General features: G+C 49.3%; 1 long non-coding RNA gene across 6 annotated transcripts in view; it reads left to right on the plus strand.

The window, feature by feature from the left end:
* The window catches only part of LOC110255797 (uncharacterized), a 440,685-nt gene that overhangs the window by 26,110 nt on the left and 398,338 nt on the right, over positions 1 to 16,237 (plus strand). Inside the window, exon 1 of one of the 6 annotated variants that reach the window (XR_014819123.1) lies at positions 8,558 to 9,024. The exons of the other annotated variants lie outside the window; for them this stretch is intronic. This is a non-coding gene — a long non-coding RNA (uncharacterized LOC110255797). Of the gene's footprint in view, positions 1 to 8,557; positions 9,025 to 16,237 lie in introns of those variants that run through there. 6 annotated transcript variants of the gene reach the window in all.

Below are 16,237 nucleotides of genomic sequence, written 5' to 3' on the forward strand. Positions count from 1 at the left end.
TTGCTGTGAGCTGTGGTGTAGGTTGAAGACATGGCTTGGATCTGGTGTTGGTGTGGCTGTGGTGTAGACTGGCAGCTGCAGCTCTGATTGGACCCCTAGCCTGGGAACCTCCATATGCCATGTGTGGCCCTAAAAAAGCAAAGAAAAAAAAGAGTACATAGACTCACTGGGGAGAGGTTGTGTGGCTGCTTTACTCTTCTTCCCAGTGGTTTCTGGGGAGGGGCCGTGAACACGGGGAAAGAGGTGTAAAGAACTTTCGAGATGCTGGAGGTGTTTTTACATCTCAATTGCTTGGCTCTGTGGGTTATAAGTATACATTTGTTACAACTGAACTGTATGCTTTAAAAGTTAAAATTTTAAAGTGTGCATTTTATTTTGTGAATATGATACAGCATTTTTTTTGGGGGGGGGGAATAGACACCTCTCTCAAAAAAGGAAAAAAAGCCCCTAAACCCCACCTGCAGAGACACCCTGATTTGTAATTCACCTGAAGAGGGCATCTGTGAATTAGAGGAAAAGCAATGGCAATCATAAGAAGGAATAAAATTTGAATCCAGAGTAACCAAGACTTAAATATTAGGACTTTCATGAAGAGAGATAAGAAAGAAAAGAAGAAAAATAACCAGTGAAAATATATAATTAATTTCTTCTGAGTGGAGAGGAGGCCATTGAGTGCCAAGTAGGAATCAACCAAAACAAAACAAAACTAAACTAAATATAGTCTGATGAAATCTCTCAATTCCAAGGTCAAAGAGAAAAATTTATTAGAACCCCCTCCCTCAAAAAAATTACCCTCAGAGAAAAGAGAATCAAAATTCTTACCTATAACATCAAGCACTAGCAGAGAGTGAAAAAATAGTCTCAGGGCCCTGAGAAAAAGAGCCGAGATTCAGAATCCACAGAGGAGTTCCCGTCGTGGCTCAGTGGTTAAAGAACCCAACTAGCATCCATGAGGATGCAGATTCAATCCCTGGCCTCACTCAGTGGGTTAAGGATCCGGCGTTGCTGTGAGCTGTGGTGTAGGTTGGAGATGTGGCTCGGATCTGGCATAGCTGTGGCTGTGGTGTAGGCTGGCAGCTACAGCTCCAATTGCACCCCTAGCCTGGGAACCTCCATGTGCCCCTGGTGTGACCCTAAAAGGCAAAAAAAGACAAATATATAAATAAAATTGTGAAAAAAGAATTTTTTATTTATGAATAAAAATGGGAATGCATCTCATTTTTTTATTGGGGGAATTTCCTAGAAGTATTAGCAATGAAGTCACAAAGCAGGAACAGTTTTAAGGCTTTTGGGAAAAACTGACCAGTTGTCTTTCAGGAATGTACCACTGTGTGTTTCCATCAGCGTGGGCAATAACTACTTCATTGACTATTCACCAATATTGCATATTTTCATTTTTTAAAACTTAGCTATCTTGTGGAAAAGAAGGGCATTTGAGGATAGTATTTCTTTAATGATGAAGTCAACATTTTTTTCTAGATGGTTTTTTTTTTTTTTTTTTTTTTTTTTTTGCTATTATGAATCCATTTATTTAAAACTGTAAAGTGGCTACTTGGCTATTTGTGTTACTTCTGGAAATTGTTGTATTCTGTAAGTCCTTTACTTTTCTAATGGAACATTTTTCTTGTTGCTTTTTATGAGCTCTTTATATGTGAAAGATATTACCTCCCTATCCTAGTTGGTTCAAATAGTCTCTCAATTTTCCATTTCCTTTCTAACTGCTTTTTGACAGGCATTCACAACTTTTGTCTTAACATTTTTCTTACTGTATGCTTAAATAATTTTTTTAATTTTCCAAAGAGTAAAGTAAAATTTTTATTTGGCAAAAACAATTCATCTTAAATATCTTACTTTTTTTTTTTTGTCTTTTTGCCTTTTCTTGAGCCGCTCCCCTGCGGCATATGGAGATTCCCAGGCTAGGGGTCTAATCAGAGCTACAGCTGCTGGCCTACGCCAGAGCCACAGCAACACGAGATCCGAGCCGCATCTGCGACCTACACCACAGCTCAGGGCAACGCCAGATCCTTAACCCACTGAGCAAGGCCAGGGATCGAACCCACAAGCTCTTGATTCCTAGTCATATTCGTTAACCCCTGCGCCAGGACGGGAACTCCTTAAATATCTTACTTTATACTTAAATTCTTCCCCAGTTTTATTGAGATGTTATCAATGTAAAAGACAGAGAAGTTTGAAGTGTACAGTGTGATAAATGGACTCATATTTATTGTGAAATGATTAGCACAAAAAGGTTAGTTAACACCTCCATCCCCTTACGCAATTACCGTGTGTGTGTGTGTGTGTGTGTGTGTGTGTGTGTGTGTTAATAACAGTTAAGATCTATTCTCTTAACTTTCGTGTATATTGTTAAGTATAGTTGCCATTAAATAGTTCTTATCCATTTAGATATCATATATATATATATATTTCTCATGTCTCTTTGTTTACACTTTACTCCATAGTTCATGCGAAATTTTAGTCTATATCACGAGGTAGGAATTTAACTTTCCCCTCCAAAATAAGCAATGAATTTTACAACACAAAACAGTCCTGAGCTCCAATCCTGGCCCGGGCTTGAATCACTCTGCGGCCGTAGGCGAGCTGCTTCCTCTCTCTGAACAGTGGTTTTCTCCAGTTGTAAAGTGGAGCTGGGAAACACCTACTGTGCTCAGTTACAGCGCTGAAGTGATGTGGTAGAGTCCTCACAAGTCGCCTGTTTTCAAGATCTGCGCAGAGAGTCTGAGATGTAACCTGCCTTCCAGCTGACGGTCTCACACAGGCTGGCAGGAGGCAGGAGACTCCTGCACCCGAAACACCCACTTCCTCGCCCGGGGTCCAGCAGGAGCATCACCCCGCCGGCATCAGCTCCCATCCCCCAGGTCCAGGCAGGGAGAGGGAGGGGCCAGAGGGTGGCTGCCCTTCCTTCAGGGAGCATGCGTCCCTCTGCCTCTTTCAGGCCCCTTTGCTCTGTGAACATCCTTAAAATGATGGAACCAGCATAGTTTAGAGTCTCTCCTGCAAACACGCAGAAAACGGAGAACTAGGAGTTCAGGTCGTGGCACAGCCGAAACGAATCTGACTAGCATCCATGAGGACAAAGGTTTGATCCCTGGCCTCTCTCAGTGGGTTAAGCAGCGGGTTAAGGATCCAGCATTGCTGTGGCTGTGATGCGGGCCAGCAGCTGTAGCTCTGATTTGACCCCAGCCTGGGAACCTCCATGTGCCAGGGGTGTGGCCCTAAAAAACAAACAAAAACAAAACAGCAGAGAATTACCTCCTGAAACCTGCATATAGGAAATGCTCAATAAACAGCCATGCCGTTATTCTCTCTCAATAGGTAGATACTACTGTCCTTATTGTTTTTTCTTTTTTAGAAATATAATATTTATTCATTTATTTATTTTGTTAACTTTGATAAATATTACATTAATTTTTTAAATAATTTTTTTATTTTCCCACTGTACAGCAAGGGGGTCAGGTTATCCTTACATGTATACATTACAATTACATTTTTTCCTCCACCCTTTGTTCTGTTGCAACATGAGTGTCTGGACAAAGTTCTCAATGCTACTCAGCAGGATCTCCTTGTAAATCTATTCTAAGTTGTGTCTGATAAGCCCAAGCTCCCGATCCCTCCCACTCTCTCCCCCTCCCATCAGGCAGCCACAAGTCTCTTCTCCAAGTCCATGATTTTCTTTTCTGAGGAGATGTTCATTTGTGCTGGATATTAGATTCCAGTTATAAGTGATATCATATGGTATTTGTCTTTGTCTTTCTGGCTGATTTCACTCAGGATGAGATTCTCTAGTTCCATCCATGTTGCTGCAAATGGCATTATGTCATTCTTTTTTATGGCTGAGTAGTATTCCATTGTGTATATATACCACCTCTTCCGAATCCAATCATCTGTTGATGGACATTTGGGTTGTTTCCATGTCCTGGCTATGGTGAATAGTGCTGCAATGAACATGCGGGTGCATGTGTCTCTTTTAAGTAGAGTTTTGTCCGGATAGATGCCCAAGAGTGGGATTGCGGGGTCATATGGAAGTTCTATGTATAGATTTTTAAGGTATCTCCAAACTGTTCTCCATAGTTACTGTCCTTATTGTTGACACTTGGGACTGTCTCTGGGCTTCCCGTTTGCGTTTGTTTTTTATCAGTACCACGCAAATGCAGCTGATCTTATATTCTATGAGAAAGGAACATGTCAGGTTTTAGTAATCGCTTCCGTGTAAATGCTGAACAGGTGACTGATTTTACAGAGGTGGATATGGCAAAGTTGTTTTGGTCTTTGTCAAGGTGCCAAACTGGTGACGTGGAAAGCACCCCCCATTCCTTTTGGGCTCCACGCATATGTTGGTGAGAGAAGAAACATTTTTCTTTGACCTTCCTGCCTCCCTCTCAGAGGATGCCTTTGATTCTATTTAGAGCCGCTTGGATAATCCAGGGCAGTCCCCCTCATCCCCAGGTCTTCAGTTTTGTCTCATCTGCACACCCCTTTCACCCTGTTAGGTAAACTCTGCAGCGTCTGAGGATTAGGCTGTGGACACCTTGGGGAGCCGTTGCTCAGCTGACCCAGCCAGCATCTCCTCGTGGATCTGGCGAGACTGGCCAGGATCAGTATGCCAAGTAAATAATTCACTTGCGAATGTCAGCCTAAGGATGTTATTTGTAAATCTGTAAAAGTCTGGAAGAGAAAAGTCACTTGAACACATCAACGGCTTTGATGTTTCTGGTTTTCTCTCCCGTCCTTGGCTAAAGGCTGATATAATTTTATGTAAACGCGGTCATGGGATGTCTACAACTGACTTTTCTGCTTTTTTCACTTCTCTAAAGTCATCTTAACAGGAGCAGAGTCTATTTTTAAATGATTCTGTACTGTGTAAGGGGTAAGGGACTTCCTGAAAACACCGGGGGAACGCCGAGAGGGACAGGGTGCACGGCCTGCATCTGCGTGCTCCTGGGCAGGTCCGAACCACGCTGTCTCCCCGAAGTCTAGGGTAGGGCCTGGAGACCCAGTCCCCTGGTGCCTCACCCCCAGGACAGCTTAAGAGGCCTTCGATGGAAAGTTAGGCATCTGTCTGACCCTTGCTTCTCATTTGCAATCCCTTTGCTTTCTGCTGGATGCAAAGGACATGGAGTTGCTGTGTGGATGGTGGCGAAGAGAAGGGAAAATCAGTGCATCGGAGGAGACGGGGGACGGATGCTAGCCCACGTCCATTCTAAACTTCTTTCCGAACTCATCCCGGCCCAGCAGCTGAGCTATGAGAAGCCTGCAGCGATGGCCAGACGCTTGGGCCTCTCTTAACACTGGAAGCATTTCTTCCTGGAGTAACAGCTGCATGTGCCTCCCGCAGAGAAGGACAAGACCGCCAGCCATGAAAGCGGCCTGAAAGTTTATTCAATTCTGCATCCGAGGGTTCTTCTGACTCTGCCATGTTCTCTTTGTAAACCCTATAAATGTCAGGGGGAAGCAAATTTTACCGTAATAGGAAAAAAAGGAAAAAACAAAAACACAACAACCCGCAGCCCAACCCCGGGGCCTGTGGTTTCAGTAATTAGCTCAATGCGCTAATGAGAGTCTTCAGGGAGAACAGCATTAATTAATGGGTGAATTTCACTTTAATAAATGTATAGGCAATTTTCTAAATGCAGATGGCAGAGTCCGCCCTGATGGGTCTGCCTAGAGCCACTCAATATGGTAAGTGTCGGAGGAAAGTGGTTAATTTGTAAAATGCTTCATGATCCTGATTAGAGCGGAAGCCATGCTGATGTTTGCTTTCCAGTGAATTATTATTCATCCCTCCCAGGCTGAGAACCTGCGTCCCCCTCCCCGCCACCTCCACCGTGGCCTCAGGCTTTTCGTTGCTCCTATTGTCCTGAATGGGGGGACACCACTCTCCCTGCTGGGGGCCTGGGCTGGACCTCCCCTCTTGGTGGGCTTTCTCTCCCAGTTTCTAACCCCAAAGCCAGCCCTGGGGGAGCTTTATCTCCTGTCTCTGAAAACCATAAGTGGCCGGACCTGTGGTCCAGGTGAGATCAAGACAGTGCTTTAGGGAGTTCCCACTGTGGCTCAGCGGTTAACGAACCTGACTAGGATCCATGAGGATTTGGGTTCGATCCCTGGCCTCAATCAGTTGGTTAAGGATCCGGTGTTGCCATGAGCTGTGCTGTATGTCGAATACATGGCTCGGATCCAGCATAGCTGTGGCTGTGGTGTAGGCCAATGGCTATAGCTCCGCTTCCGCCTCTAGCCTGGGAACCTCCATATTCTGTGGGTGTGGCCCTAAAAAGCTAAAAAAAAAAGACCCTGCTTTAGAAAAGCTGCCTCCCAGGACATGCGACACTCCAAGGCCACCCGTGCTTTAAGAAATCATTTGGTAGTAGTTGGTTACAGACAGCTAAAAAGACCAGAAAGGACAGGGTGCTAGGAGCAGAAATGAACGCCTCTCTTCGCTCAGTCCGCCCTCGGGGTGGCTTCCCTTCAGCTGCACTGTCAGCCAAACCTAGACTCAGAGGTGAAGCCGTGTTTCTGGGCCTCTGGGAGTGGCTCTCTCGTCGGCAGCTAGGGAGCACTTTCTTCACACCATCGGGAAGCCACAGCTACCGTAAGATCCAGCTGCTCTGGATCTGAAAAATTATAGTCAGTCAAAATTCATCACAACCATGACCTTGCCCATAAAATCTCAGTTTAACAAATGCCCCATTAGCAAGTCTCAACTGGAAAACCCAGGCGAAGGAAGTGCTTGCGATCCGGCGTTGTAGGAATCACGGTGGGAAGGTGCTGCTGTTGCTTAGGAAGGAGAGCACCTGTTTGCAGCTGGATCAGACTCCTGCTTCGCTGGGCGTTTCCCACACTCACGGGGGACTCTCGTGCGCCCTGCGAACCTGCGTGGCTGTTCAGTGGAGGAGTCGGAGGGGCTGCAGGAGCCTATGAATGGCTCCCACCTGCCCATCTTTGTCTGGGACCCTCTGAAAGGGAGGGAAGGACCATGTTCCAGGGACACTGGTATGTACCTGAGGTGGGGATTCCCCCCCCCCCCAGCCTTCAGTGAGTAGTAAACCAAGGTAATCGGATGTTCTGTTCTGATAAATAGATTCTGAATCCAGCACAAAAATCCAGGATAATCAGAGGAGTTCCCGACATGGCACAGCAGTTAATGAACCCAACTAGCATCCCATCCCTGGCCTCGATCAGTGGGTTAAGGATGTGGTGTTGCTGTGAGCTGTGGTGTAGGTTGCAGATGTGGCTCGGATCCCGCATTGCTGTGGCTGTGGTGTAGGCCGGCGGCTGTAGTTCTGATTGGACCCCTGCCTGGGAACCTCCATATGTGGCAGGCACAGCCCTTAAAAAAAAAAAAAAAAAAATCCAGCAAAATTCAGGCGAATCTGTATGTTCCTAGAATTAAAGGATTTTTTTTTTTTTTTAATGGGTGAATCCACAGCATGTGGAAGTTGCTGGGTCAGGGATTGAATCTGAACCACAGCTGTGACCCTCCTGCTGCTGCAACGCCAGATCTTTAACCCATGCCACCTCATGGGATGGCGTGATCAACCCAGGCCACCCCAGAGACAACATTGGATCCTTAACCCCCTATGCCACAGCAGGAACTCCTCAAAGGATTTTTTTTTTTTAATGAATATTTGTTGTCAAAGAACCATGGATATATATTTTTTTCTTTTTTATGGCCGAACTCACGGCATATGGAAGTTTCTGGGCCAGGGATGGAACCTACGCCTACAAAGCGACCTGAGCTGCAGCAGTTGGATTCTTAACCCACTGAGCCACAGTGAGAACTCCCTCAAAAGATTTTTTTTTCCTTTAAGAACCGAAATGGAATTTGGGATTATCACGTGTTCACAGCTCAGATGAGGAGGCCAGGAGGGGTTGAGATCCCTGCTCCAGGCCAGCTGGACAGAGCAGGAGACCCAGACCCAGCTCCAGAGTCCAGGACCCCGGAGGGGGCGGAGGCTGTCCACTTGCTTTTTTCTCACAGCCCCCAACGGCCAGTGTCCTCTTCTGGGGCCCGGCCATACTGGCATCATTGCTGTACGGCCGGCTGGAGTCTAGCCTTTGGAGTTAATACGCTGCTAAATTTAGGCAAGAGCAGTGGACTTAGCAAAGTGAAGAAAGCCGCATGACCGCGTCCGGGCACCCAGCGGCTTCAGCAGAAGGAGCGCGTGTCCGCTGCACCTGCTCTCCCAGCGCATGCGTCCTGGGAAGATAGGCGCGCCTCGTTCTATGTGTGAGCGGAGAAAAGACGTGCATGCCAGACTCCCTTCCCTGACACTGGTTATCGGGAGCTGAACACTTAAAAACCAGTGCTAAGAGCATTCTTGCTAAGAGAAGAGAGAATGTGTGAAGCGCCAGGAGCCCATCACCCCCGCTCATGCCCCCTGGACCCTCCACTTGGACTGGAACCGGGTGTCCGACCCACCCCCTTCTCTGCTATGAGACAGCTGGGACCAAAGCTGGGGCTGTGTCACGTGCTTGGCGGTCTGTTCTGAAAAGCAGCGGCCCACGTGAACGTTGACCCGTTGCCATCCTGCACGTGGGGCCCATTCTGCACCTGTTCAAATACCAGGCAGACAGCGGGGACCCTGCATGTGGCTGTGCTCGGGTGCCCAGCTGGGGATCTTCATCGCTCTTAACGTAGATTCAACAGATCGGCACCCGACCACCTTCTTCCCGCCAGGCGCTAGCGCTGGGGATAAGAGGGAGGGGAAAGCGGGTGCAGTTCCCGACCTCAGGAGCCTGCGGTCCAGTGGCAGGAAGCAAGCAAAACGGTAGTGGCCACAGTGATCAGGTTAGGTTACTACAGCCCCTTTTCCTTGTCTGGTCAGTACACCCAGCACTTTTTGCTCCTGTGCCTCTTGGCTGCTGAAGGGACAGGTCAGTCTAGCTGGGGCCACGACCAGGAATCCAGCCACACAGAGAGATCAAGGGCAGCTTCCGGAGCCAGACAGACCAGGCTACTGTCTCTTTCCAGTCACCCACCAGCTGAATGACCTTGGGCAGGTCAACTGAGTGAGTATGAACCTATTTGCTCCCAAAGGGTGATACCTAGGGGTGGGGTGGGGGCGCCTGGCCCAGAGGCTGTTGGGTGCCAGGAGTTCTTGGCTGGAAATTCAAATGTGGAGGGCAGTTTGCTTTCTCTGATTAAGAGTGACATGGGAGGATTCCCGTCGTGGCGCAGTGGTTAATGAATCCAACTGGGAACCATGAGGTTTCGGGTTCAATCCCTGGCCTTGCTCAGTGGGTTAAGGATCCGGCGTTGCCGTGAGCTGTGGTGTAGGTTGCAGACCCGGCTTGGATCCCACGTTGCTGTGGCTGTGGTGTAGGCCGGTAGCTGTAGCTCCAATTCGACCCCTAGCCCGGGAACCTCCATATGCCGCAGGAGTGGCTCTAGAAAAGGCAAAAAGACAAAAAAAAAGAGTGACATGGGATGTTTCCGTTGTGGCTCAGCGGTTGACAAGCCCAGCTAGTATCCGCACTAAGTGGGTTGAGGATCTGGCGTTGCTGCAACCTGTGGTGTAGGCTGTAGATACGGTTCATATGCCACGTGGCTGTGGGTGTGGCCGGCAGCTGCAGCTCTGATTCGACCCCTAGCCTGGGAACCTCCATATGCCACGAGTGCCGCCCTAAAAACAAACAAACAAACAAAAAACCCCAAAACAAAAAAGCAAAGCCTTGGATCTAGGCAGCAGAATGGAAGGCTGGTCTCCAGGCAGGAAGGGCAGGCAGGTCAATGGCTGCAGCAAACGGAGTGGTGGCCCCAGACCCCCCCCCCCCAAGTTCTGTCCTGCATTTCATGAGTCAGAGAAATGGGGAGAGCACAGGGCAACACGAGCAAGAGGCCTGTGTTGGCAGCTACCGTAATCAGAAAGCCTTCTTGACGTTTCGGTCTTGTTCACCTTTCAGCAGAACAACTGAACCGAAGTCACACTTACGCCTGTGTCTGGGCCTGGCCATTCAGGGGCAGACAGGACCGAATGTTTTTCTTCCTCTTAATTTCCACCGGAAGCACACGGAGTGAGGAGACCTGTCCTGGGAATGTCTGTAGGAGAGTTTAAGTTCATAGTTGAGGTTTTAAAACTGCAATTTGAGCCCATTAGAGCGAGATTGGGCTACTGACATGCACGGGAAAACAGTGCATTAGCCTATTTCCTTCCCGTAAAGACCTGTAAAAGCCAGTGTGATTTTTGCAGAATGAGGTTATTGCAGCCAATAATCGGCTTGGGCGGCACCAGAAGCCCTGAAATCAAGCAGATGGGGTCAAAGCAGGGCTGTGTGCCTGAGAGTGGGAGCTGGGATCGAGGCTCTGTGCCTCGTGGGGAATGTGAACTAGTTCATCTGAACATCAATAATCAATAACACAACACAATAATCAGACGGGGTCAGGATCAACCCCATTTTATGGATGCAGAAGCTGAGGCTTAGGCCACTGGGATTCTGCTACCTGGCACGGGGATTGGAGCAGCCTCCTTGCAAAGCAGGCGACCCAGGTTCTGCTCTCCCGCCTCTGTACACACTGGCCAAGCGGTGGCTTTGTGCACCTTCCTGACTTGTGGGACCTCAGTTTGCTCATGTAAATAGCCCTGCCTCGCAGGGCAGCGGGAAGGTTAAAACAGAAAAGGCGCCTGCGTGCTCAGCTGCATGCGCACTCCCGGAGGCCCCACCCAGACAGAAAGTGATGGGAGGCCAGGACCCTCCAGGCCGCTCCACGCACCTGCCTCCTTCTCCCAGCCCAGCGCGGGTGGCTCGCAGTCTCCTGTGTCACCTCCCAGCCCTACAGCTCCCCGCAAACATCACCGTCTGTGGGCAGACAATCCTCCAGCAGCAGCTTCCAGCCCATTTCCTGCCTTTGGATCACTGGGCTTTGTCATCTGAAAGCAGGCATAAGAAGTGGCCCGCCCTTTGAGGAAACTTTGAGAATAATTAATCTAATTATTTAGAGTGCTTTGAACTCTTGAGGGACAGGGTTTATCATGCTGATGATCACGATTGGGACAGCGGGTGTAATTAACTATGTACAGTTTGCCTAGGAATCATGTCTTTGAAAACCATTATTTATAATTTTACAAATTGGATGGCTCCCTCCTGGTCAGCAGCCAGCAGGAGACTTTTGAAGCCGGGGTGGGGGGGGGGAGGTGCGCTGGGCTGGTGTGTCCGAGTATCCCGAAGGGGATCGTGGACAACCCACCGCTTTGAGGATCCTTTGCCCCGTCAGTAAAACCACGGCAGCCCAGACTTCAGAATCAAAGCAGGATCCGGTCTCCAAATTGTTCTTCTTAAGCTGCCAACACCAGGTGGCAACCACATCCACAGGAAACCCACTTCACTCCTCCTTCCAGACCCATGGCCCGCCTGCATCTTACCTCTTCCCAAACCGCGGCGGGCAAGAAACCCATTTGATAGTCTTTGAAAAAGCATTGGTTTCTTGAAGGCTGCCTCTGTTCTAAGTAAGAAGGAATTGAGACATGCTCTCTGCCTTTCACCTGGTCGGTTATGGTGGTGGCTGTGGAGGGGGATGTAAAGACAATTTGGGGTGGGGGTTTGGGGAGCGGGAAGGATGAAGGATGGGAGGGTACCTCTGGTGACCCTGGTGTGGATCTGAAGGGGATGCTGAGGCCGTCTTGCGTCGCTTTCAAGGTCTCAGAGGCCCCCTGCAACTGGAGTCCTGCCTTTTCTCAGAGGGGCCCGGATGTTGCAGTTCCTGATGCGGAAGACGTTTGCCAGTGACCGCGGCTGGAAGGCAGTGAGCGTAGGAAGGCTGAGGTTGAGCGTGTGGGGAGGGCGTCAGGACCAGGCACGCATGCGCACACGCATGCGCAGGCACCCCGGCTACCTGCGCAGGTGTGGAGCCCAAAAGCGGTCCCGCAAGAAGGATTCGGGCAAGGGAATCACGCGCGATCGGCTCTCGCCCGTGCCACGTGGACTCTACTTGCCAGCTGGCCGGTGGAGGACTTCACCTCCAAGGTCCCTTCTGCCTGCTTCCCTGTTTCACGCGCCCTGGCAGGCAGCCCGTTCCGAGGCTGACGCACATCGCAGGTCTTGGGTAAGGCCGTTTCGGAGGGGCCGCTTCCTGCTGTGCCCACGGCTCCTCTTTCTTTGGGGGGCCTCTTTGCTGCTGCTTCTTAGTAGTTCTCTTGTTGCATGCACGCCTCACATGCTCTGAGTTCTTTGAAGATCGGGGGGTCTGTGCTCGTGCCTCCCGTATTAGAATCCATGGGCTTCCAGAACACCCCACCCTCGTCTCAGCTGGAAGAGGAGGAAGATTGGGGGTGGGGGTGGGGGGGTGCCTGGCCAGTGGGCAGTGTCTGAGGTGTATCCACAGAGCAGTCTGCTCACAGAGCCGCTGGCAGAAAGCGTCGTGGCCGTGGAACCCTGTCTGCCACCCCGTCGGGCTGCTGGAACCTCCTGGTTTAGTAACTGAGAGTCCACACCGCCTGGCCAGGCCTCTGCCTGCTGCGAAGCTTACAACTTGTCTCAAGCAATGAGGGCTCCAGCGAGGGTGCTTGTGGGATTACGTCTTTTTTTTTTTTTTTTTCTTTTTTTTGCTATTTCTTGGGCCGCTCCCGTGGCATATGGAGGTTCCCAGGCTAGGGGTCCAATCGGAGCTGTAGCCACCGGCCTACGCCAGAGCCACAGCAACGCGGGATCTGAGCCGCGTCTGTAACCTACACCACAGCTCACGGCAACGCCGGATCCTTAACCCACTGAGCAAGGGCAGGGACCGAACCCGCAACGTCATGGTTCCTAGTCGGATTCGTTAACCACTGCGCCACGACAGGAACTCCGGGATTACGTCTTCTTAAGGATCGGTCACTGCCATGGTCCCGGACCTTCTGTCCCCTGGATGTCTGACTGAGGGAAAGCTATAGACTGTCTTGGAGTGGTTTGGTCTGAAAACGGTGACCCGGAAGCAATCCCTGACAGCTGTGTCAGGGAGATGGGCTTTCCGTGGTGTGGCTTTGGACAGCTCAGGACCTGCGGACCGAGGCGTGGAGGAAGAATTCCCAAGGTTCAGATGACAAGGCACCCTGAACCCTCTGGAGGGCCCTCCTCCCAGCCCCAGGATGCGGGGAAGGCAGAAGCCTTCTTGGGCGGGCATCCTGGGAGGGCGGGGGTGCACCACCGTGCTGTCCAGTTGGTGACCGTCCAGCTCCATCTCCAGCTCTCTGCAGAGCTTTTCACCTGTCTGCTTTATTGTCCCGTTTGGAGCGCCTTTAAAGGAAGACCATCCCTGCCAGCACGGTGCTCTCATTGTCGCCCCTGGTCTGTTTACGCCCAGCTCTCTTTAGGGAGGAAAAGGCTGGAAACTGCATCCTAATGGCCCAATTAGTCCTAATGCTGTGCAGTGTTGACTGTTTAGTCACCACCGTATTGTGTACAGAACTAATTGTGGTGAAAGCAAAGGAAACAAACAGGCTACTAGAAAATAATTACTTGGAGTGTTTCTCTTTAGTACCTGTGCAGCGGATTTCATTATCGACAACAGCCTCTAAGCTGCTCGAAATAGTGGTATTTGTCATTTTCATAGAAACTTGATAATGACATTAATTTATCTTAATGGCCTGTTCTATTGTTATAAATAGTAAAATTAGCTTAAATTGTCTTGCTTTTGCTGGTTTTGGATGGCCACGGAGGGCCCCACAGCAGCCGACGAGTAGATAATTTGGTGTGCTTGACAGATTTCCAATAATTTGTCATGTGGAGCATGAGTAATGCTAGTGCCATTAATGTTCATTTTCCTCTAAATTCATTACTGCCCTTTTCCCTTTTATCTTTTTTAATGTCTGGGCCATTTTTCTATATTTCAAGTGGAGCCACAGAGCCTATTCATATTCAGCCGGCTATTAACATTCTGCACATAGCGAACATCCCATAGAAAACAACTCTTTATGAAATGATGAGCCCGGTTGCTATTTGTGGCAGAAGAACAGGCAGGACGAGGGGCTTTACTGGTATCAGGGCCTGGGTGTAATTAAGTCAAATGTAATTTTAAAGAAATTTAAATGTTTTCATTTTATGGCAAAGGTAAAAGAGACTCAAGGGAGACTCTAAGAAGGTGTAAATGCATGAACCTCGCTTACTCTTCCCTTCCACCATCCCTCGTGTTTCAACTTCTCTGGGGCGTTTTATCAAAGGTGAGTGGGTGGCATTTCCTACCAATGTGATGCCATTGAATCCCCAAGAAATGTGATGACCAACTTTGTTTCTGTATGCAGACATGTTGACATAATTTCCGGAACAAAACACGAAGGCTGTTTATCATCAGAAAAACTCCTAGGATGTAGCTTGTTCACTCTTAGTGCCAAATCTTTGTCCGTTTTCTGCCACTCATGGGGAAAGACCACAGAATCGGTTGCTCTGTCCTTTCGGCGTCGTTTTGTAAGGCAGGCTCCTTTCATGTGATATGAAGGCTCTCAGACCGTAGCGTGATTAGAGCTTGTGATCATTTTAATAAGGTACGTGTGATGGCTTACAAACATGGAAAAAAGTGTGCAATATTTGTCCTGGACAAGAGAAGGGCCATTGCCGTCATTCCAAGTGGCTTTCTTTTTATAGCCTGGGCGGCATAGATGCTAAGTCCTGGCCCGAGTGGCACCATGAGCCATCCCCCTTGTACTGCCATTCTAGCTTGAAGTGCCTTTGTGGCCGCCATAGAAACATGAGTGTGTTTGGTGACAGATAGCCCTTTGTATTATAAGCTACACCTTTTTAAATAGGGGGCTCGACCAAAAAGAGGGGTCGACTTTCTTATGATGCTTTGTTCTCAGGATAAGGGAGCTTCTCCTCCCTGGATCCATACAAAACTCCCCCAGGGCTTGCCTGGTCTCGCTGGAGAGCCTAAGAAAAGAAGAGGCACTGATACTTAAAATGAGCCCTTGGCCATGACTGTCAAACCCAAAGTCTCCCCCAAATGATGACTTTCCCACTGAAATAGCAAATCAGCATTTCAAGAATCTTTCCTCTCCATGAGCCGAAAGTATTTCTTTTCTCCTCGGATACACTCAGATTTTAAAAGCAGCCTGTTCAGTGAAGTCAGCCAGATGAACTCCTGAGCGCAGGTGCGCCTTGGGCTCTGCAAACCTCGGGGAGGGGTAAAGGATGATGTACTAATAACGTGATGGATCCGAGGGGGCAATTCATAAAATATTTATCCTGAAGCAGCAAATGTGTCTGTCTGCTTTGTTCATTTGTAACATAATAGTTTAGGGGAATTAGGTACCAGCTAAATCCCTTAGTCAGTGTGGTTGGTTTCACCCAGAGTCCATTAGACTGGGTTATGTATCCGCTGAGGAAGACGCAGCCTGTCAGCGGCCCATAATGGATCATGAAAGATAAATGGAATTAGGCAATTGAATAATTAGCGTAGTCCCCACCAGAGCAGCTTTAAGTAAAGGGCGGCAGGGATTTCCATTAGAAACCTCCATTTCAGCGGTTAGAAATCCATCTGAGAAGATGTGGCTGCTGCTGAAGTTAGAGCCTGTTGTGGAACCAAGGGGAAGGAATCTCCCCAGGGGGTATCCTGGTGCCCCAAAGCCAGTGTTGGGTGATTCAGGAGTCATGATGCTGGGGGGACTTAAGCCCCATCTCCCCACCTAAGGAAGTCTCCTAAGCACCAGATTTGATGGAATTGAACGTCTCCCCTGGAGGGGCCTCAGGGTCTCGATCTGCTCCTCTGTCCTCGGCTTGGAGCACTAGGGACCTGCCTTAGAGAAAGGCTGTGCTGTGGATGGTGTGCCCTGGGCTTGTGCAGTAGACAACCTATACAGCCGTGCGCTGCCACCCTTCCAGGGCCACACCCCCACCATCCGGCACGTAGTCTGGCACAGGGAGGCTGCTCCCAAATATCTGGTGAGTGAACAACAGATTATTAGGACCCTTTACTGAATTCAGTGAGAAATAAGAGAAGACTCGTTGCAAGCAGAGGTGGCCCCTGGCTTGCCAGACACGATTAGATGCAGGGTGAGAGAGGAAGTCTTTGGACTATTTTAAAGAAACCCTGAATGCATTTCCTCACTCAGGATTCATTGAGTGACTGCTGTGTGCTGAGGCACAAAGAAGAAACACAGTCTCCTGTCTTGAGGAGCTTTGTGTCCACAAACTGGAAGAGGGGCTGTCCCCAGCCCAGGGAGCCCATGCAGCCCCCCCCACCCCCAGACAGCCTGGAGGAGGCTAAGCACCTGTGGGTGCCCTGAAACCTGCACAGACATTCAAATGCCTTCTTAGC

The sequence above is a fragment of the Sus scrofa genome, chromosome 11 (genome assembly GCF_054392235.1).
Source record: "Sus scrofa isolate SSC_HxYL_T2T_F1_AM1 chromosome 11, Sscrofa_HxYL_maternal_Yorkshire_Landrace_v2.0, whole genome shotgun sequence".
NCBI classification, from domain to species: domain Eukaryota; kingdom Metazoa; phylum Chordata; class Mammalia; order Artiodactyla; family Suidae; genus Sus; species Sus scrofa.